This window comes from Sander lucioperca, chromosome 9 (genome assembly GCF_008315115.2).
Source record: "Sander lucioperca isolate FBNREF2018 chromosome 9, SLUC_FBN_1.2, whole genome shotgun sequence".
NCBI lineage: Eukaryota > Metazoa > Chordata > Actinopteri > Perciformes > Percidae > Sander > Sander lucioperca.
In genome coordinates, this window is record NC_050181.1 from 20,552,322 (window position 1) to 20,574,821 (window position 22,500).

The 22,500-nt window shown below is 45.3% G+C and overlaps 1 protein-coding gene and 1 pseudogene across 1 annotated transcript in view; one reads left to right on the forward strand and one right to left on the reverse strand.

The window, feature by feature from the left end:
• The window catches only part of tmub1 (transmembrane and ubiquitin-like domain containing 1), a 4,898-nt gene extending 4,567 nt beyond the window's left edge, over positions 1-331 (reverse strand). The window contains exon 1 of the mRNA XM_031321507.2: positions 194-331. The gene's annotated coding sequence lies outside the window, so the exon portion shown is untranslated. The remainder of the gene's footprint in view (positions 1-193) is intronic.
• Positions 332-2,404: 2,073 nt separating this feature from the next.
• Positions 2,405-22,500, forward strand: part of LOC116065878 — a 24,415-nt pseudogene continuing 4,319 nt past the window's right edge.

A 22,500-nucleotide genomic window follows, 5' to 3' on the forward strand; every position in this document is an offset into this window, starting at 1 on the left:
CGAGTACTTCTTTTGGGATTATTAATCCAGATTCATGTTGTGCTAAAACTCGGAGCTAACTGCTAACAGATGCTAACCGCCCGGACAGGAAGTAGCGGGCTAAAGCTACATGCTAACAGCTAACAGCTGTCGGCCGGCGGCAGTCAGAAGCGCGTGAGTGAACGCACACGCAGAGAAAGAAAGGCAGACTTACTGTCGGCTTTAGAAACATCACATCACAGCTCGCTAGCCTGCAGGCTAATCAGGCTAATCCACTCCGACTTCTGCTGCTGACACTTCCGGCTTCTTCTCTTCGGTGGTGGTGACGTAATGACGCAGCGGTGACACTCTGCCGCCGCCTGCTGCTCGTTGTACGTACGTCAGGGTCTCTGTTTGTCTGGGGTGAGATTACCATAGACTGTATATAAACATTACATGTTGTTTTTATCGTCTTTGTCACTTTTTGTTTACGTTTTGGTCCCGTTTTTACGTTTATGTCGCCTCGTTCGACGTTTCTTCTTTTCATAATTAGCCTGCGGTGTGACGCATGCGCACTCTACCTCCATTATCCAGCGCATCCCGGTTTCTCTTTCAAAATAAAAGCTGCATTTATAGATAGATAGAGACACATAGATAGACAGTTAACAGTATACGTTTGTGCAGTACGTTTGAAACAGCCCCGAAATCACCATCACCAAACCCACCAGACTCCATATAAATAATCAGGACTTTTATCATCGTAAAACACACAGAAACTAAATCAAACTATCAAAAGCCGTCTTGGTTCATCTTTCCACTGTTCCAACAATCACCACTCTGGTTTGGTTGAAATGTGGAGATATGCTGGCTCTATACACGTTAAAAGTCCTGATTATTTACATGGAGTCTGGTGGGTTGAGAAAAACGAGCAGGTGTTGGTTACCTGGTTCACTCTTGATCCTGGCGCTCTGAGCCGCAGAGACGCTGCTGCTGCCGTTCATCATGCAGCGAGTGACGGAGAGGACTCCGCTGCCTCACTCCTCTACACACACACACACACACACACACACACACACACACACACACACACACGCACACGTTTCCAGAAGATTAGTAATGCTGCTTACACCAAGGTCCTCCCCTACCTTTGTTATGTAACTTAATAACACCTTCAGACAGTTTGTGCCTCTCCTCTCATCCTCAACGTTAGTTTGATTTCTGGTTTCAGAGTGATGAAGACAGCTGGATATAAAACAGGATGGCGGCTCTACAGGACGATTATTTTCTTGACATTTTCCTAAAACACACTTCATTCAAAGTGGACAGAAACTAAATCAAACTATCAAAAGCCGTCTTGGTTCATCTTTCCACTGTTCCAACAATCACCACTCTGGTTTGGTTGGATGTTGAAATAAACCCTTAATTCACCCATTTACATGTGGAGATATGCTGGCTCTATACACGCTAAAAGTCCTGATTATTTACATGGAGTCTGGTGGAGATATGCTGGCTCTATACACGCTAAAAGTCCTGATTATTTACATGGAGTCTGGTGGAAATATGCTGGCTCTATACACGCTAAAAGTCCTGATTATTTACATGGAGTCTGGTGGAAATATGCTGGCTCTATACACGCTAAAAGTCCTGATTATTTACATGGAGTCTGGTGGAAATATGCTGGCTGTATACACACTAAAAGTATTGATTATTTACATGGAGTCTGGTGGAAATATGCTGGCTCTATACACGCTAAAAGTCCTGATTATTTACATGGAGTCTGGTGTAGTTTGGTGATGGGGATTTCGGGGCTGTTTCATGTTAAACTAAAAGGATCTTACTCTTTAACTAAATGATGTAAGTTGTGTACTGGACTAATTCCAAAGATTGTTGTCCCATCAGTCAAAAAAACGATATTAAGGGTTTGTTGTTTCAGTGTTTAACTTTCCATCATCCGGACCAGCAGGTGGCGGTAGTCAGTTGGACAGCACACACACACACACACACACACACACACACACACACACACACACACACACACACACACACACACACACACACACACACTCTCTCTCTCTCTGGTCCAGACAGAATTTTTCCGTTTTATTAATTAATTTGTGAACCATAAATAAAGTCTCAGTAGATTCTGTAGAAAATGTATTTTATTTATAATAAAACTGTACTTTATTTAAGAAATAAAACAATATAATATACACTATATTTTTTTCCAATTTTTTCTAACCACAACACGACGTTAGGGAGGGTTGGTTGTGGGACTGTTTACTTGTCTGTTATACACACCAATAAAACCAACCAACCATCTGATGCTGGAACCCCCGCCTCCACCTCCCCTCACCTGTGGAGAGTTTCCCGGCAGGAGGACAGGTGTATTTACAGCTGGATGTAGCCTATAGATCGATCATTTCTCCGGGGGAGGGCACCGGTGACTCGATGGAGATCGGACCCGCAGAAGATGTGTTCTCGGCGGGCAGGATGCCATGTGGATGCGGGCTTCTGTCCTGCAGGATGCGGGTTACTTTGCAGACTCGGAGCCGCTGATTAGCACCGCGACAGGCCGGGGAGGGAGCCCTAAACAGAGGGGAGACTCCTCTTCTCCGGGGAGGGAGCCCTAAACAGATGGGAGACTGATGCCTACACTTTGGTTCCTCTTCTCGGAGTCTGGATGTGCGAGACAGCCGCTCTCCTCCGCGGCCCCCAGACTGCATCTCTGTCCCCGGGCCCCAGTGCTCTGTCTCCCCGCCGCTGGTTTCAGCATCTGGCCCCGGACCAGGTTAAAGTCAGGAGGGGAGATTTCAAGAACAAGACGCTGTCCGCTGTCGCAGTGTGTTTTTAATTTATTTTTACTCTGTGAAAAATACATAAAATAAAAATGCTAGGCTACTGATACATGTAAAGTAGTTTTTCAGCGGGGTTGGCTGGTGTTTTGTAGCCGATGTCTCTGGTTTCATCCTCCGTCTTTTGTCCTCATGTTTTCTCCCGGAGTTCCTCCCCCCGCGGCGCTGGGCGGGGTTTCATACCGGACTAGACGCTCCTTTTGTCGGATCCGTTTCGAGCTGACTCCCCGGGGTTTACGGCTGAAAAAAACACACTTTGAAAGTCCCGAAATAATCCAAACGACCACAGTGGTGTGCAGTATTAAATCGGGTTTCTGTCTCAATCTGCAGGTGAGTAGTTAGTTGTGATTTTAAAGCATATTTGTGGGTTTTTCTGGTCGTTTGTCCCCGAGTCTCCAGAACATTCATGGCGGCTTCGCAGTGAAGGCTTCTGGGGCAGCTGCTTGTCATCCAGCCCGCTCAGCACCCAAATCTGCACAAATCTGCACTTTGGCAGTTAAATAACTCACACCAGATGAACATAACGTCATTTTAATCCCATATTTTATGCAACCAAAGACACTGTATGTCGACGAATTTTACCTTTTAAGCAGTTTTGCTAAACGCTGCAATTATCTGCTTGCACACGTGTACGAAAACATTTTGTGTTCAAACGCTTTAATATTAATCTCGTGTTTGTATTGTCTCAGTTTACACATTTAGGTAAAAAAGCTTTAGCTAAGTGTACAGTACAGTTCAGCGGAAGCTACGTGGTGACTCCTGCCGGAGAACGGACGCCATTACTGGGGCAGCTGCAGCCTGACGGCCCGCTGCTCTCAGCTAACGTTACCGCTGCACGTCGCACTAACAAACTCCATTTAGAAACCCTAAAACTAAACACGGCGCCAGACTTTTGTCTTATATAAAACATACATCGATATTCTCGTTTATGTCTTTGTGAATTCGGCTCGTAAACAGTTGATTTCAGACAAACTCTTGACTTCTGCCGAGTCGATCCAACCGACTCTCTACTGCCCTCCGTGCTCTGTTTTGGAGGCATCATATTTAGAAATGGAGCCACTTTTAAGAACGTTTTTTCTTTTTTAAATAAATTTAATTCCTGCCGAATAAATTAGTTGCTCATAAAGATCGACGACAGTGTCTCACATTAGCTGTATGTTTACATATATAGGTTTATATAAGCGCTTTTTTATTTAAAGTGACAGATTTTTGAATGGAGTCTGGATAAACATTATAGTGGAGTCCAGCCTGCCCTCAGAATGACCTGTTCTGGGTTCAACACACACTGAGCTCATAACATTGTTGAGCAGTTTCACGCTGAGGCTAAATATTCAGTTTACACCTGTAATACGGGAATACATCGCGTAATCTTCGCCCCGCAGTTTGACCTTGTCAGCGGGCCGCGGTGACGCACCGCAGCCGGGGACAGGTTACCTCGGCCGGTCAGTCAGGGTCAGAACAGCCGGGGACAGGTTGCCTCGGCCGGTCAGTCAGGGTCAGACCAGTCGGGGATCAGAGCGCTGAGGGCTTTATGTTTTTGGGGAAAACGTTATTGACATTAGCTGCTTTTTATTTTATTTTTTTTATTTTTTTGGGGCTCAACCCAGACCTACATGGTGTCCCCCGGTCAGATTTTTTTTTCCCATTTTGGCAGATGTTTGCAATATTTTTCAAGCCAATTCATTACAGAAATCTGTTCATCTTTTGGGAAAAAACCTGATAGTTGCCAAGGAAAATGTCAAGAAAATAATCGTCCTGTAGAGCCGCCATCCTGTTTTATATCCAGCTGTCTTCATCACTCTGAAACCAGAAATCAAACTAACGTTGAGGATGAGAGGAGAGGCACAAACTGTCTGAAGGTGTTATTAAGTTACATAACAAAGGTAGGGGAGGACCTTGGTGTAAGCAGCATTACTAATCTTCTGGAAACGTGTGTGTGTGTGTGTGTGTGTGTGTGTGTGTGTGTGTGTGTGTGTGTGTGTGTGTGTGTGTGTAGAGGAGTGAGGCAGCGGAGTCCTCTCCGTCACTCGCTGCATGATGAACGGCAGCAGCAGCGTCTCTGCGGCTCAGAGCGCCAGGATCAAGAGTGAACCAGGTAACCAACACCTGCTCGTTTTTCTCAACCCACCAGACTCCATGTAAATAATCAGTACTTTTAGCGTGTATAGAGCCAGCATATTTCCACCAGACTCCATGTAAATAATCAGTACTTTTAGCGTGTATAGAGCCAGCATATTTCCACCAGACTCCATGTAAATAATCAGGACTTTTAGCGTGTATAGAGCCAGCATATCTCCACCAGACTCCATGTAAATAATCAGGACTTTTAGCGTGTATAGAGCCAGCATATCTCCACCAGACTCCATGTAAATAATCAGGACTTTTAGCGTGTATAGAGCCAGCATATCTCCACCAGACTCCATGTAAATAATCAGGACTTTTAGCGTGTATAGAGCCAGCATATCTCCACCAGACTCCATGTAAATAATCAGGACTTTTAGCGTGTATAGAGCCAGCATATCTCCACCAGACTCCATGTAAATAATCAGGACTTTTAGCGTGTATAGAGCCAGCATATCTCCACCAGACTCCATGTAAATAATCAGGACTTTTAGCGTGTATAGAGCCAGCATATTTCCACATGTAAATGGATGAATTAAGGGTTTATTTCAACCAAACCAGAGTGGTGATTGTTGGAACAGTGGAAAGATGAACCAAGACGGCTTTTGGTAGTTTTATTTAGTTTCTGTCCACTTTGAATGAAGTGTGTTTTACGATGATAAAAGTCCTGATTATTTACATGGAGTCTGGTGGGTTAGTGACTCTAACTGCTGCTGAACATTAGTCCTGTAGGGTTACATTACAGCTTGGTTCTTGTTTAATACTGGACCAGTTTCACAGATTGTTGTTCCCAAATCCTTCACAAGAAAGTCTTATTTTGGAGTAGACTGCAGAGTTTGGAGACAAAGTGTTGTACTGTTCCTTTAAGAGACCGCTGCAGTACCTGACAGGTGTGTTGTCAGGTAAAAAGTATTCAGATTACTGTAGTAAAAGTACTAATACCACACTGTATAAAATGCTCTGTTACAGTTAAAGTCCTGCAGTGAAAATGTTACTTAAGTAAAGTCTGTAAGTATCATGTAGTGGAGTAGAAGTAGAAAGTGGCATGAAAAGACTCAAGTAAAGTACAAGTACCTCAACATTTGGACTGAAGTACAGTAGTGGAGTACATGTACTCAGTTACATCGTGGCGCTGTGTGTGTGCAGATGATTGGACGAAGGAGGACTGTCTGATGCTGCTGGAGAGGATCCGGACTCTGCTGCCCGACACCGACGCCATGAAGTACAAAACCACCGAGTCGCACTTCGACTGGGACAAAGTCGGCTTCGGCAGCTTCACCGGAGAAATGTGCCGCCAGAAATGGCAGAAAGTCTCCTCTGACGTACGAACCCTCACCACAGCCATCCCATAATATACTCACTACCATTCAGTGGTGGTGCTCTGCTATTGGTCCGTTTTAATCCTGCCGTTGTAATAGTTTTGACACTTTTTCCGACAATTTTGATGCTTTTTGCAGCTCGTTTTCCCGACATTTTTGAAACCTCTTTCGCCCATTTTATTTTGCAGTTGTAGTTGTTGCTATTAACTTATTTTTTTGGGGAAGTTTAGTCAGTTTTTTCGACATTGTTGGTACTTTCTCCTGCTGAAAGTTAGTTTTTTGTGATGTTTTTGATGTTTTTTTCCTCTAAACCGTGTGAAAATGGTGAAAATTTCTATTATTGATTATAAATCCTGTTGTGATGGATGTACTGATCATGTCTGTCTGTCTGTCTGTCTGTCTCTGTGTGTGTGTGTCTGTCTGTCTCTCTGTGTGTGTGTCTGTCTGTCTCTGTGTGTGTGTGTGTGTGTGTGTGTCTGTCTCTGTGTGTGTGTGTGTGTGTGTGTCTGTCTGTCTCTGTGTGTGTGTGTGTGTGTGTGTGTGTGTCTGTCTCTGTGTGTGTGTGTGTGTGTCTGTCTCTGTGTGTGTGTGTGTGTGTCTGTCTCTGTGTGTGTGTGTGTGTGTGTGTGTCTGTCTCTCTGTGTGTGTGTGTGTGTCTGTGTGTGTGTGTGTGTCTGTCTCTCTGTGTGTGTGTGTGTGTGTGTGTGTGTGTGTGTGTGTGTCTGTCTCTCTGTGTGTGTGTGTGTGTGTGTGTCTCTGTGTGTGTGTGTGTGTGTGTGTGTGTGTCTCTCTGTGTGTGTGTGTGTGTGTGTGTGTGTGTGTGTGTGTCTGTCTCTCTGTGTGTGTGTGTGTGTGTCTGTCTGTCTCTGTGTGTGTGTGTGTGTGTGTCTGTCTCTGTGTGTGTGTGTGTGTGTGTGTGTGTGTGTGTGTGTGTGTGTCTGTCTCTGTGTGTGTGTGTGTGTGTGTGTGTGTGTGTGTGTTTCAGGTCCGTAAGTACAGAACGATGACGGAGCTCATCGTTGATGCCACTGAGTTTGTGAAGAATCCGTACAAAGGCAAGAAACTGAAGGTGAGTCTGAAACCAGTCAGGTCATGTGATCAGTACACAACATAATGGAGATTGTTGTTAGTTGGCATGACAACACGCATCCGTAAACAAGGGTTATAATTCAGGAGACTCACGGACAGATAGGTCTGATTCATGGTTCTGAAATACTAAGTTAGGAGCTACGTTTCCATCCACATGTCAGTCCAGTTATCTGAAGTTGGGTAAAAGAACTCGTGCTAATGAAGCTGGTGAAAGACTGTTTCCATCCAACGGCTTTACAGCCAATAACAACCTGTGTGTAACGACGTCACGTGCTGTTTAGCGGTCAAATTGGTATATCAGTCCTTCCAGAAAAATGGGGAGTTTTTTGTGATTGTTTTGGGCTAAAATCCTTGATTATGCGGCACGTTTTCTTAAAAAATGCGATGGAATATGCGGGATATTTATGCAATTTTATGCGATGAAATTGCGGGAACTTGCAAAAACTGTGGTTTCATCGCGGGGTTTGCAGCTTTTCGATAGTTACTTACTTACTGCCTACCTACCTACCTACTTACTTACTTACTGCCTACCTACCTACCTACTTACTTACTGCCTACCTACCTACCTACCTACTTACTTACTTACTGCCTACCTACCTACCTACCTACTTACTTACTTACTGCCTACCTACCTACCTACTTACTTACTTACTGCCTACCTACCTACCTACTTACTTACTTACTGCCTACCTACCTACCTACCTACTTACTTACTGCCTACCTACCTACTTACTTACTTACTGCCTACCTACCTACTTACTTACTTACTGCCTACCTACCTACCTACTTACTTACTTACTGCCTACCTACCTACTTACTTACTTACTGCCTACCTACCTACCTACTTACTTACTGCCTACCTACCTACTTACTTACTTACTGCCTACCTACCTACCTACTTACTTACTGCCTACCTACCTACCTACCTACTTACTTACTGCCTACCTACCTACTTACTTACTTACTGCCTACCTACCTACTTACTTACTTACTGCCTACCTACCTACCTACCTACTTACTTACTGCCTACCTACCTACTTACTTACTTACTGCCTACCTACCTACCTACTTACTTACTGCCTACCTACCTACCTACTTACTTACTGCCTACCTACCTACCTACCTACCTACTTACTTACTGCCTACCTACCTACCTACTTACTTACTTACTGCCTACCTACTTACTTACTTACTGCCTACCTACCTACCTATTTACTTACTTACTGCCTACCTACCTACCTACTTACTGCCTACCTACCTACTTACTTACTTACTGCCTACCTACCTACTTACTTACTTACTGCCTACCTACTTACTTACTTACTGCCTACCTACCTACCTATTTACTTACTTACTGCCTACCTACCTACCTACTTACTGCCTACCTACCTACTTACTTACTTACTGCCTACCTACCTACCTACCTACTTACTTACTTACTGCCTACCTACCTACTTACTTACTTACTGCCTACCTACCTACTTACTTACTGCCTACCTACCTACTTACTTACTGCCTACCTACCTACTTACTTACTTACTGCCTACCTACCTACCTACTTACTTACTTACTGCCTACCTACCTACCTACTTACTTACTGCCTACCTACCTACCTACTTACTTACTTACTGCCTACCTACCTACTTACTTACTTACTGCCTACCTACCTACTTACTTACTTACTGCCTACCTACCTACCTACTTACTTACTGCCTACCTACCTACCTACTTACTGCCTACCTGCCTACCTACTTACTTACTTACTGCCTACCTACCTACCTACTTACTTACTTACTGCCTACCTACCTACTTACTTACTTACTGCCTACCTACCTACTTACTTACTGCCTACCTACCTACTTACTTACTTACTACCTACCTACTTACTTACTTACTTACTGCCTACCTACCTACCTACTTACTTACTTACTGCCTACCTACCTACTTACTTACTTACTGCCTACCTACCTACTTACTTACTTACTGCCTACCTACCTACTTACTTACTTACTGCCTACCTACCTACCTACTTACTTACTGCCTACCTACCTACCTACTTACTTACTAGCCTACCTACCTACTTACTTACTTACTGCCTACCTACCTACCTTACTTACTTACTGCCTACCTACCTACCTACTTACTTACTGCCTACCTACCTACCTACTTACTTACTGCCTACCTACCTACCTACTTACTTACTGCCTACCTACCTACTTACTTACTTACTGCCTACCTACCTACCTACCTATACTTACTGCCTACCTACCTACTCTACTTACTTACTGCCTACCTACCTACTTACTTACTTACTGCCTACCTACCTACTTACTTACTGCCTACCTACCTACCTACCTACTTACTTACTTACTGCCTACCTACCTACCTACTTACTTACTGCCTACCTACCTACCTACTACTTACTTACTGCCTACCTACCTACCTACTTACTTACTGCCTACCTACCTACTTACTTACTTACTGCCTACCTACCTACCTACTTACTTACTTACTGCCTACCTACCTACCTACTTACTTACTTACTGCCTACCTACCTACTACTTACTTACTGCCTACCTACCTACTACTTACTTACTTACTGCCTACCTACCTACTTACTTACTTACTGCCTACCTACCTACTACTTACTTACTGCCTACCTACCTACCTACTTACTTACTTACTGCCTACCTACCTACTACTTACTTACTGCCTACCTACCTACTTACTTACTTACTGCCTACCTACCTACTTACTTACTTACTGCCTACCTACCTACTACTTACTTACTGCCTACCTACCTACCTACTTACTTACTGCCTACCTACCTACCTACTTACTTACTTACTGCCTACCTACCTACCTACTTACTTACTGCCTACCTACCTACCTACTACTTACTTACTGCCTACCTACCTACCTACTTACTTACTTACTGCCTACCTACCTACCTACTTACTTACTGCCTACCTACCTACCTACTTACTTACTTACTGCCTACCTACCTACCTACCTACTTACTTACTGCCTACCTACCTACCTACTTACTTACTTACTGCCTACCTACCTACCTACTTACTTACTGCCTACCTACCTACTACTTACTTACTGCCTACCTACCTACCTACCTACTTACTTACTGCCTACCTACCTACCTACTACTTACTTACTGCCTACCTACTACTTACTTACTGCCTACCTACCTACCTACCTACTTACTTACTGCCTACCTACCTACTACTTACTTACTGCCTACCTACCTACTACTTACTTACTGCCTACCTACCTACCTACTTACTACTTACTGCCTACCTACCTACTTACTTACTTACTGCCTACCTACCTACTTACTTACTGCCTACCTACCTACTTACTTACTTACTGCCTACCTACCTACCTACTTACTTACTGCCTACCTACCTACTTACTACTGCCTACCTACCTACTTACTTACTGCCTACCTACCTACCTACTTACTTACTTACTGCCTACCTACCTACCTACTTACTTACTGCCTACCTACCTACCTACTACTTACTTACTGCCTACCTACCTACTTACTTACTTACTGCCTACCTACCTACTTACTTACTTACTGCCTACCTACCTACCTACACTTACTTACTGCCTACCTACCTACTTACTTACTGCCTACCTACCTACCTACTTACTTACTGCCTACCTACCTACTTACTTACTGCCTACCTACCTACTTACTTACTTACTGCCTACCTACCTACTTACTTACTTACTGCCTACCTACCTACCTACTTACTTACTTACTGCCTACCTACCTACTTACTTACTGCCTACCTACCTACTTACTTACTGCCTACCTACCTACTACTTACTGCCTACCTACCTACCTACTTACTTACTGCCTACCTACCTACTTACTTACTGCCTACCTACCTACCTACTTACTTACTGCCTACCTACCTACCTACCTACCTACTTACTTACTGCCTACCTACCTACTACTTACTACTGCCTACCTACCTACTACTTACTTACTGCCTACCTACCTACTTACTTACTGCCTACCTACCTACTTACTTACTTACTGCCTACCTACCTACCTACTTACTTACTGCCTACCTACCTACCTACTTACTTACTGCCTACCTACCTACCTACTTACTTACTGCCTACCTACCTACTTACTTACTTACTGCCTACCTACCTACCTACTTACTTACTGCCTACCTACCTACTTACTTACTGCCTACCTACCTACCTACTTACTTACTGCCTACCTACCTACTTACTTACTTACTGCCTACCTACCTACCTACCTACCTACTTACTTACTGCCTACCTACCTACTTACTTACTTACTGCCTACCTACCTACCTACTTACTTACTGCCTACCTACCTACCTACTTACTTACTTACTGCCTACCTACCTACTTACTTACTTACTGCCTACCTACCTACCTACTTACTTACTGCCTACCTACCTACCTACTTACTTACTGCCTACCTACCTACCTACTTACTTACTTACTGCCTACCTACCTACCTACTTACTTACTGCCTACCTACCTACCTACTTACTTACTGCCTACCTACCTACCTACCTACTTACTTACTGCCTACCTACCTACTTACTTACTTACTGCCTACCTACCTACCTACTTACTACCTACCTACCTACCTACCTACTTACTTACTGCCTACTACCTACCTACCTACTTACTTACTTACTGCCTACCTACCTACCTACTACTTACTTACTGCCTACCTACCTACCTACTTACTTACTGCCTACCTACCTACCTACTACTTACTTACTGCCTACCTACCTACTTACTTACTTACTGCACCTACCTACCTACTTACTTACTGCCTACCTACCTACCTACTACTTACTTACTGCCTGCCTACCTACTTACTTACTTACTGCCTACCTACCTACCTACTTACTTACTACTGCCTACCTACTTACTTACTTACTGCCTACCTACCTACCTACTCTACTTACTTACTACTGCCTACCTACCTACCTACTTACTTACTTACTGCCTACCTACCTACTTACTTACTTACTGCCTACCTACCTACTTACTTACTGCCTACCTACCTACTTACTTACTGCCTACCTACCTACCTACCTACTTACTTACTTACTGCCTACCTACCTACCTACCTACTTACTTACTACTGCCTACCTACCTACCTACCTACTTACTTACTGCCTACCTACCTACTTACTTACTTACTGCCTACCTACTTACTTACTACCTACCTACTTACTTACTTACTGCCTACCTACCTACCTACCTACTTACTTACTTACTGCCTACCTACCTACTTACTTACTTACTGCCTACCTACCTACCTACTTACTGCCTACCTACCTACTTACTTACAGACCGGACTGACCCAGAACAGACCCAGAACAGACCAGACAGACCAGACTGACCGGTGTGTGTGTGTGCGTGTGTCTTTGTCTCTTTGTGTGTGTGTGTGTGTGTGTGTGTGTGTGTGTGTGTGTGTGTGTGTGTGTGTGTGTGTAGGGCAGTATGAGAGCGTACCATGAGGCCCATCCTGATGTGTCCTCTTACTTACTGCCTGCCTGCCTACCTACCTACCTACCTACCTACCTACCTACCTACTTACTTAATTACTGCCTGCCTACCTACCTACATACTTACCTACGAAATTGCGGGAACTCTTTAAAACTGTGGTTTCATCGTGGGGTTTACAGCTTTTCGATGATGATCACGTTGTGTAATTACGTCACTTCATAACGTTCCCATGGCAACAGGGGAAAACGGCTGCTCTTGTGTGAAGTAAACGCAACATTTTTCATCTTTCTGCTAAGATATATGGGACTTTTTACAACGAAAATGTGGGGATTATGAAATCATGCAAGCCCCGCATATTTTGCCCAGAAATCTAAAACCCCCGAAATATATGCGGACTTTGGCTGATTACGCATTGAATTATGGGATGGCATAATTATGTTTTTCTGGAGGGACTGGTGTGTGATGGTGGATTTCTTCCATAAAGCTGGGACGGTGTGTGTGTCCAGAGACACCATGGGAGTCCATCTGGGCCTACTGACTTGTTGGTGCACACCTTCTTTTTTTTTTTAAGCTAATTTTTTGGGCATTTTCGCCTTTAATAGACAGGACAGCTGTAGACAGGAAGGGGGGGGAAGACATGCAGCAAATGGCCCCAGGTCGGACTCGAACCCTGAGCCGCTGCGTCGAGGACTGATGCTGCGTTCAGGACACAATGTTTAGCCTGTAAGTTAGGACTTCAAGTCACAACTCCCGACTTGGTAGCGTTCCAGGCAAAGTCACCACAAACCCTTCTAGCTAGCGTTAGCGGCTACCTAACGTTGACGTTAGCTTGCGCTAGCTGATACTAGCGATTTCTAGTCAGTGACGTATTTTGGGCTTAATTTAATAAACATAAACTGTAGTTCTATCTATCTCTCTCTCTCTCTCTCTCTCTCTCTCTCTCTCTCTCTCTCTCTCTCTCTCTCTCTCTCTATTCTTTAGTATTTCTGAGAGGCTTTGACCTTTGACCCAGTCTCTCTGCTTTCTAACAGACTCATCCAGACTTCCCTAAAAAACCTCTGACTCCGTACTTCCGCTTCTTCATGGAGAAGAGAGCCAAATACGCCAAAATCCACCCAGAGATGAGCAACCTGGACCTGACCAAGATCCTGTCCAAGAAGTACAAGGAGCTGCCTGACAAGAAGAAGGTACACACACACACACACACACACACACACACACACACACACACACACACACACACACACACACACACACACACACACACACACAGAAACACACACACACACACACACAGAAACACACACACAGAGAAACACACACACACACACACAGAGAAACACACACACACACACACACCGAGAAACACACACACACACACACACACACACACACACACACACACACACGCACACATAGAAACACACACACACACACACACGCACACACATAGAAACACACACACACACACACACACACACACGCACACACACATAGAAACACACACACACACACACACACACAGACACACACTCAGGGTTCCTGCCTCATTCTCAACAAGCTTGTACAGGCGATCTTATCTTTCGGTCAGGACCATTTTTTAAATAATAAGTTATTTTGATTAATAATACTTTTGATTAATAATAATTATTTTGATTAATAATAATTATTTTGATTCCTGCAGCAAAAGTACATCACAGAGTTCCAGCGGGAGAAAGAAGAGTTTGAGAAGAACATGGCTCGATTCAAGTAAGTTCCTCTAAATGTGACCGTCAACCCCCAGATATCAGCTGCTGACATTATGCTTATTGTTTAGCATGTAGTGTGTAGCCTGTAGCGTGTAGCCTGTAGCGTGTAGCCTGTAGTGTGCAGCGTGTAGCCTGTAGCGTGTAGCCTGTAGCATTTAGCATGTAGCATGTAGCATGTAGCATTTAGCATGTAGCATGTAGTGTGTAGCATGTAGCGTGTAGCTTGTAGCATGTTGCGTGTAGCATGTCGCATGTAGCGTGTAGCCTGTAGCATTTAGCGTGTAGCATGTAGTGTGTAGTGTACAGCGTGTAGCCTGTAGCGTGTAGCCTGTAGCATTTAGCGTGTAGCATTTAACGTGTAGCATGTAGTGTGTAGCATGTCGCATTTAGCGTGTAGCATGTAGCCTGTAGCCTGTAGCATTTAGCCTGTATCATGTAGCATTTAGCGTGTAGCATGTAGTGTGTAGCATGTAGTGTGTAGCGTGTAGCATGTTGCATGTAGCATGTCACATTTAGCGTGTAGCGTGTTGCCTGTAGCGTGTAGTGTGTAGCGTGTAGTGTGTTGTGTGTAATGTGTAGTGTGTAGCGTGTGGTGTGTAGCGTGTAGTGTGTAGCGTGTAGTGTGTAGCGTGTGGTGTGTAGCATGTAGCCTGTAGTGTGTAGCGTGTGGTGTGTAGCATGTAGCCTGTAGCGTGTAATGTGTAGCGTGTAATGTGTAGTGTGTAGCGTGTGGCGTGTGGCATGTGGCATGTAGCATGTAGCCTGTAGTGTGTAGCGTGTAGCCTGTAATGTGTAGCGTGTAATGTGTAGTGTGTAGTGTGTAATGTGTAGCGTGTGGCGTGTAGCATGTAGCCTGTAATGTGTAGCGTGTAATGTGTAGCGTGTGGCGTGTAGCATGTAGCCTGTAATGTGTAGCGTGTAATGTGTAATTTGTAGCGTGTAATGTGTAGCGTGTGGCGTGTAGCATGTAGCCTGTAATGTGTAGCGTGTAATGTGTAATGTGTAGCGTGTGGCGTGTAGCGTTGCTAACTTGAGCTGCCTGCAGGGAGGACCATCCGGAGCTGATAGAAGAGAGGAAGAAGTCTGACCTGCCAGAGAAACCTAAAACCCCCCAACAGCTGTGGTACAACCACGAGAAGAAGACCTACATGAAGATCCACCCTGATGTACACACACACACACACACACACACACACACACACACACACACACACACACAGAAACACACAAAAACACACAATGTCTCCTCCTTGTTGTCTGCAGGTGAGCCAGAAGGAGCTGAAGGAGGCTCTGAGGAGACAGTGGTCCCAGCTCTCAGACAAGAGGAGACTCAAATGGATCAGCAAAGCTCTGGAGCTGCAGAAAGACTACGAGGTACCAGACCCAGACAGGACTGACCCAGAACAGACCCAGAACAGACCAGACAGACCAGACTGACCTGTGTGTGTGTGTCTTTGTCTCTTTGTGTGTGTGTGTGTGTGTGTGTGTGTGTGTAGGGCAGTATGAGAGCGTACCATGAGGCCCATCCTGATGTGTCCTCTGATGACCCGGTCCGGTCGGTCCTCACTAAAGCAGAAAGACAGCTGAAGGACAAGTTTGATGGACGACCAACCAAACCCCCACCGTGAGTCTCCTACTCTCCAGCTGTGTGTGTGTGTGTGTGTGTGTGTGTGTGTGTGTGTGTGTGTGTGTGTGTGTGTGTGTGTGTGTGTACAGCAATGGGTACTCTCTGTATTAACAGCTGTGTATGTGTTTGCAGTAATGGGTACTCCCTGTACTAACAGCTGTGTATGTGCAGTAATGGGTACTCCCTGTACTAACAGCTGTGTATGTGTATGTGTTTGCAGTAATGGGTACTCCCTGTACTAACAGCTGTGTATGTGTTTGCAGTAATGGGTACTCCCTGTACTAACAGCTGTGTAGTGTAGTGTTTGCAGTAATGGGTACTCTCTGTACTACAGCTGTGTATGTGCAGTAATGGGTACTCCTTGTACTACCAGCTGTGTATGTGTTTGCAGTAATGGGTACTCCCTGTACTACCAGCTGTGTATGTGTTTGCAGTAATGGGTACTCCCTGTACTAACAGCTGTGTATGTGTTTGCAGTAATGGGTACTCCCTGTACTACCAGCTGTGTATGTGTTTGCAGTAATGGGTACTCCCTGTACTACCAGCTGTGTATGTGTTTGCAGTAATGGGTACTCCCTGTACTAACAGCTGTGTATGTGTTTGCAGTAATGGGTACTCCCTGTACTACCAGCTGTGTATGTGTTTGCAGTAATGGGTACTCCCTGTACTAACAGCTGTGTGTGTGTTTGCAGTAATGGGTACTCCCTGTACTGCGCTGAGCTGATGGTGAACATGAAGGACGTCCCGAGTACTGAGCGGATGGTACTCTGCAGTAAACAGTGGAAGATGATGACGCAGAAAGAGAAGGACATGTTCCAGAAACGCTGCGAGCAGGTTGGTACCAACCAGCGCTGACATCACACTAGCGCTGACATCACACTAGCGCTGACATCACACCAGCGCTGACATCACACCAGCACTGACATCACACCCGCGCTGACATCCAGCCCGGTCTCACGGCAGTTCGTGTAAATGTCACGTTATTTTAATCTATGATACGTGTTCACGGAGAGGTTTTTTCTCGTTTTTTACGTGGTGTCAGCACGAACATGTGAGTAATGTATTTCAATGGGAAGCATATTTTGTGGTCCAGCACGAAAATGGTAGGGAGTAGAATAAGAGCTGAAAATCTGCGGTTGGTCGGGGGGGTGGATGGGTCAACCAACACAGGACTTTCACCCTGCGAGCGGGATCGCGTCCCGCGTGTGGCGTTTTGTTTCCCGGGATCGCGTGGCGTTTGTCCCGTGTGTTATTGTGGTGCGTCCCCCGTGGCCATCTCCCGGCGTGTAGGCGCCCTTTCTCCGTCGGTTTTCTCCTAAACCCAACCTCCGCCGTCCCGTTATTGTGGCGTGTTCCCAGCGGGCCGCCTCCCAGCTTATTGAGCGTCATTTTCGTCCGTTTCCCGGCGTCCTTTTCCCCCGAAAATAACGTCACATTTACACGTAAAAAACGAGAAAAACGTCCCCATGAACATGAATCAATAGATTAAAAATACGTCACATTTACACAAACTGCCGGGAGACTGGGTTGTGACATCACACCAGCGCTGACATCACACCCAGCGCTGACATCACACCCAGTGCTGAATCTCACTTCTCTGATTGGCTATCTCCGAGGAGCGACGACACAGAGGCTATAGGTTCAGACTGCAGGCAATAGTGGCCCAAATCTGGGTCAGGTGACCACTCGGACGTCTCCAGAAGTAGTGTGAACACTCAAATCGTATGGAGACCACTTCCAAAAAAATCCAATTAAGCATTAAGACTTGTGGCGTGAACGGAGCCTGAGAGCAGCCTGAAGGCCCAACCCACCAACCAGACCCACTAACCAGACCCACTAACCAGACCCACCAACCCAGACCACCCACCAACCAGACCCACCACCAGACCCACCAACCAGACCCACTAACCAGACCCACTAACCAGACCCACCAACCAGACCCCCAACCCAGACCCACTAACCAGACCCACCAACCAGACCCACCCACCAACCAGACCCCCAACCAGACCCCACCAACCAGACCCACTAACCAGACCCACTAACCCAGACCCACCAACCAGACCCACCAACCAGACCCACTAACCAGACCCACCAACCAGACCCCACCCCACCAACCAGACCCACCACCAGACCCACCAACCAGACCCACTAACCAGACCCACCAACCAGACCCACCCACCAACCAGACCCACCAACCAGACCCACCAACCAGACCCACTAACCAGACCCACCAACCAGACCCACCCACCACCAGACCCACCAACCAGACCCACCCACCAACTAGACCCCACCCCACCAACCAGACACACCCACCAACCAGACCCACCCACCAACCAACCCACCAACCAGACACACCAACTGTTGGTGTGTCTGGTTGGTGGTCTGGGTCTGGTTGGTGGTCTGGTTTGGTGGGTCTGGTTGGTTTAAGAGAAGTGAGATTCAGCCGAGCATTCCCAAACTCCTCAACGTGAAACCTGCTCTCACTTCCTGTTCTTCTGCTGTTTGTGTTTCAGAGGAAGAAGCAGTACGACATCGACCTGCAGAGGTTTCTGGAGGTACGGCAACATCTCTCCTTCAGTCACTTATCACGTCTTCAGTCAACCTGACAATATCCACATGATGACTTTCTCCTGCTTCACACTATAAATAAGTAGTTTTGAATAAGTGGGACTGTGTTTTCAGAGTCTCCCCGACGAGGAACGAGGCCGGTCATGGGCGAGGAGAAACTGGGCGGGGCCAAGCTGGGGGCCAGCCCCCCACAGAGCCAAGTCTCCTTCTGTCAAGGTGTCAACACACACACACACACACACACACACACACACACACACACACACACACACACACACACACACACACACACAGAGAACCACACACACACACACACAGAGACACACACACATACACAGAGAGACACATACACACACACACACACACACACACAACACAGAGAGACACACACACACACACACACACACACACACACACCACAGAGAGACACACACACACACCACACAGAGACACACACACACACACACAGACACACACACACACACCACACACACACACACACAGACAGACAGACAGACAGACACAGAATAGAAGTGGTGCGGTCTGAACTCACCTGTCAGGTGTATGTTTCCCGTCCATCCCAGGAGCGGTGTCGGGAGGCGGAGCCAGAGACGTGGACGCCCGCCGGACAGCCCAAAGACAGACGGGACGGAAGAAGGCGGCGAAGCTCCCGGAGACGCCGAAAACAGCCGAGGAGATGTGGCAACACAGCGTGATGGGAGACTACCTGGCCAAATACAGAGTGAGCTCCAGTCACCCTAATAACTCACACTGACAGCCAGATGTGTCTCACTGACAGCCAGATGTGGGAGTAGTCACTGTGCTGAGAATCAAACAAGTACATTACATAACATGTCATTTAGATGACCCTTTTTATCCAAATCAACTTTGGCTATATATAATGTCTATATGTGTCAGAGGTAACACACCTCTGGAGCTACTAGGGTTAGTGCCTTGCTCAGGGACACATTGGTTGATGTATCTCAGTGGGAATTGAACCCTAGATCTCCCACACCAAGGCATGTGTCATATCCACTGGGCCATCACCACCCCTAGTAAGATTTCTTTTTATTTTCCATATTACAATGAAAACTATGAGAACAGACTAAAAAAGTCAAAGAGAGAGGTGATGGGTCATCTGTCTCAAGGTCTCAGGTCCTGAACACCAAGTCACAGTTTGCTTGTTTATCGAAGTATATGAAGCAAGTTTTAAGTCTTCAGCCCCACCCTTCTAACTGCGTCAAAAGTTGCTCAGCATCCCACGGTGAAGAAGAAAAAAATGCACAACAGATAAGACAAGACATTTCTACCACCACAGTTAAAATAAGTGCTCAACAGATAGGGACATTTTTCACTAACACTGAAACTAATAAACGGCAACAACATCACAAGAATGTCACAAGCAGCAAACATTTTTATATGATGTTATGATGTTTATGATGATGAGATCTGATGATATATATATATATATATATATATATATATATATATATATATATATATATATATATATATATATATATATATATTAGTGCTGTCAGTTAAACGCGTTATTAACGGCATCAATTATTTCATCGTGAGATTAACGTTCTTTTTGGCCTAGCTAACTTTGTAGTTTTTTCATATGCTGTTGCAACAACTAGTAACGTTAGAAAAACTACAACACCACACCGGATCTAGCTAGACCGGAAACACAACAACAGGCACGCCGCACACACTTGTTTGGGCTTGGAGCCGGCCAAAGAGTAGTAGGCTAACGTTACTTTTTTGAGTGGATGGCGAGCGCGAGACGCCGAAATGGATGCCAATAAGATTCTGAATGGAAAGTTTACTTTTAAAAAGTTGCCAAATGGTTCCATTGACAAGACAAAAGTGATCTGTGTGTTTGGTCGTTGTGAACTGAGCTATCATCACAGCACGTCCAGTCTGAAAGACCACTTGATGGCCAAGCACACAGCTGATGGTCACGCGCACAGCTGATGGTCACGCGCACAGCTGATGGCCAAGCACACAGCTGATGGCCAAGCACACAGCTGATGGCCAAGCTCACAGCTGATGGCCAAGCTCACAGCTGATAGCCAAACATACAGCTGACGGCCAAGCACACAGCTGATGGCCAAGCGCACAGCTGATGGCCAAGCTCACAGCTGATAGCCAAACATACAGCTGACGGCCAAGCACACAGCTGATGGCCAAGCGCACAGCTGATGGCCAAGCTCACAGCTGATAGCCAAACATACAGCTGACGGCCAAGCACACAGCTGATGGCCAAGCGCACAGCTGATGGCCAAGCGCACAGCTGATGGCCAAGCGCACAGCTGAAGCCAATTCTCCGCCCCCTCGTCAAGAAAAAATAATGGGACAAAAAGAAATCTAGGGACATTTGGAATAGATAAAAATGTGCAATTAATTGCGAGTTAACTATAACATTAATACGATTAAATATTTTTATCATTTGACAGCACTATATATATATTATATATATATATATATAATATTAGGGCTGTCAATCGATTAAAAAAATTAATCTAATTAATTACAGACTGTGATTAATTAATCGAAATTAATCGCATACATAATTAACGGTGCCTGAACCGATACTTTTTAAGAAAGTAAAAAAAGAAAAGAAAACAAAGGGTACTAAACAACAGTTGGTGACATTAAAGAACGGCTTGTTTATTGCTGAGGCCATATGGTCAAAATTAAATGATTTAATAATAATGTATAACAATAACAAGAACTTATTTCACTAGTAAATTGCTGTTGAACGACAAAAACAACCACAACGGACATTTACAATAACTTCAAATGCACCACGAAGCTGTAGTTTACCAGTTTCATTGAACGCACCGTCTGTTGTTTTTCCGACGGCAGCTCGGCAGCTGCAGATTGTTACATCCCGCTGTTGAGTCACAGTCCTCTACAGTAAAACACAGTCACACTTTACACCGTTCAGCGTTAGCTGTCAGCATTGTAACCGTGTTTAATCCAGCTACTAGCTAGCGGTAGGCTAACGTTAGCTGCTGTTGAGTATAGTGTTAACTAGCTAGCGGTAGGCTAACGTTAGCTGCTGTCGAGTATAGTGTTAACTAGCTAGCTGTAGGCTAACGTTAGCTGCTGTCGAGTATAGTGTTAACTAGCTAGCGGTAGGCTAACGTTAGCTGCTGTCGAGTATAGTGTTAACTAGCTAGCGGTAGGCTAACGTTAGCTGCTGTCGAGTATAGTGTTAACTAGCTAGCGGTAGGCTAACGTTAGCTGCTGTCGAGTATAGTGTTAACTAGCTAGCGGTAGGCTAACGTTAGCTGCTGTTGAGTATAGTGTTAACTAGCTAGCGGTAGGCTAACGTTAGCTGCTGTTGAGTATAGTGTTAACTAGCGTCCCGTGCAGCGGTGTTTGCGTTTCCTGTATCGTCTTCAGAGCATCAGAGAGAAGAGCAGACATATCAGTGGCTCCAGATTTCGGTAGCCAGGGTTGGCAGGAAGAAGATTTTTACAGTAAATGTTCCAGTTAATGATCCAGGCAGCACATTCTCGTCTCCCTCCTTCATTTTACAGTCCAATGGAGGCTAGAACGGCTCCGGGTCAAACCTCAATATGGAATGGATTAATCTGCGTTATTTTAACGCGTTATGTTTTCTCAGATTAATTAATCGAAATGAACGCGTTATTTTGACAGCCCTAGTATAT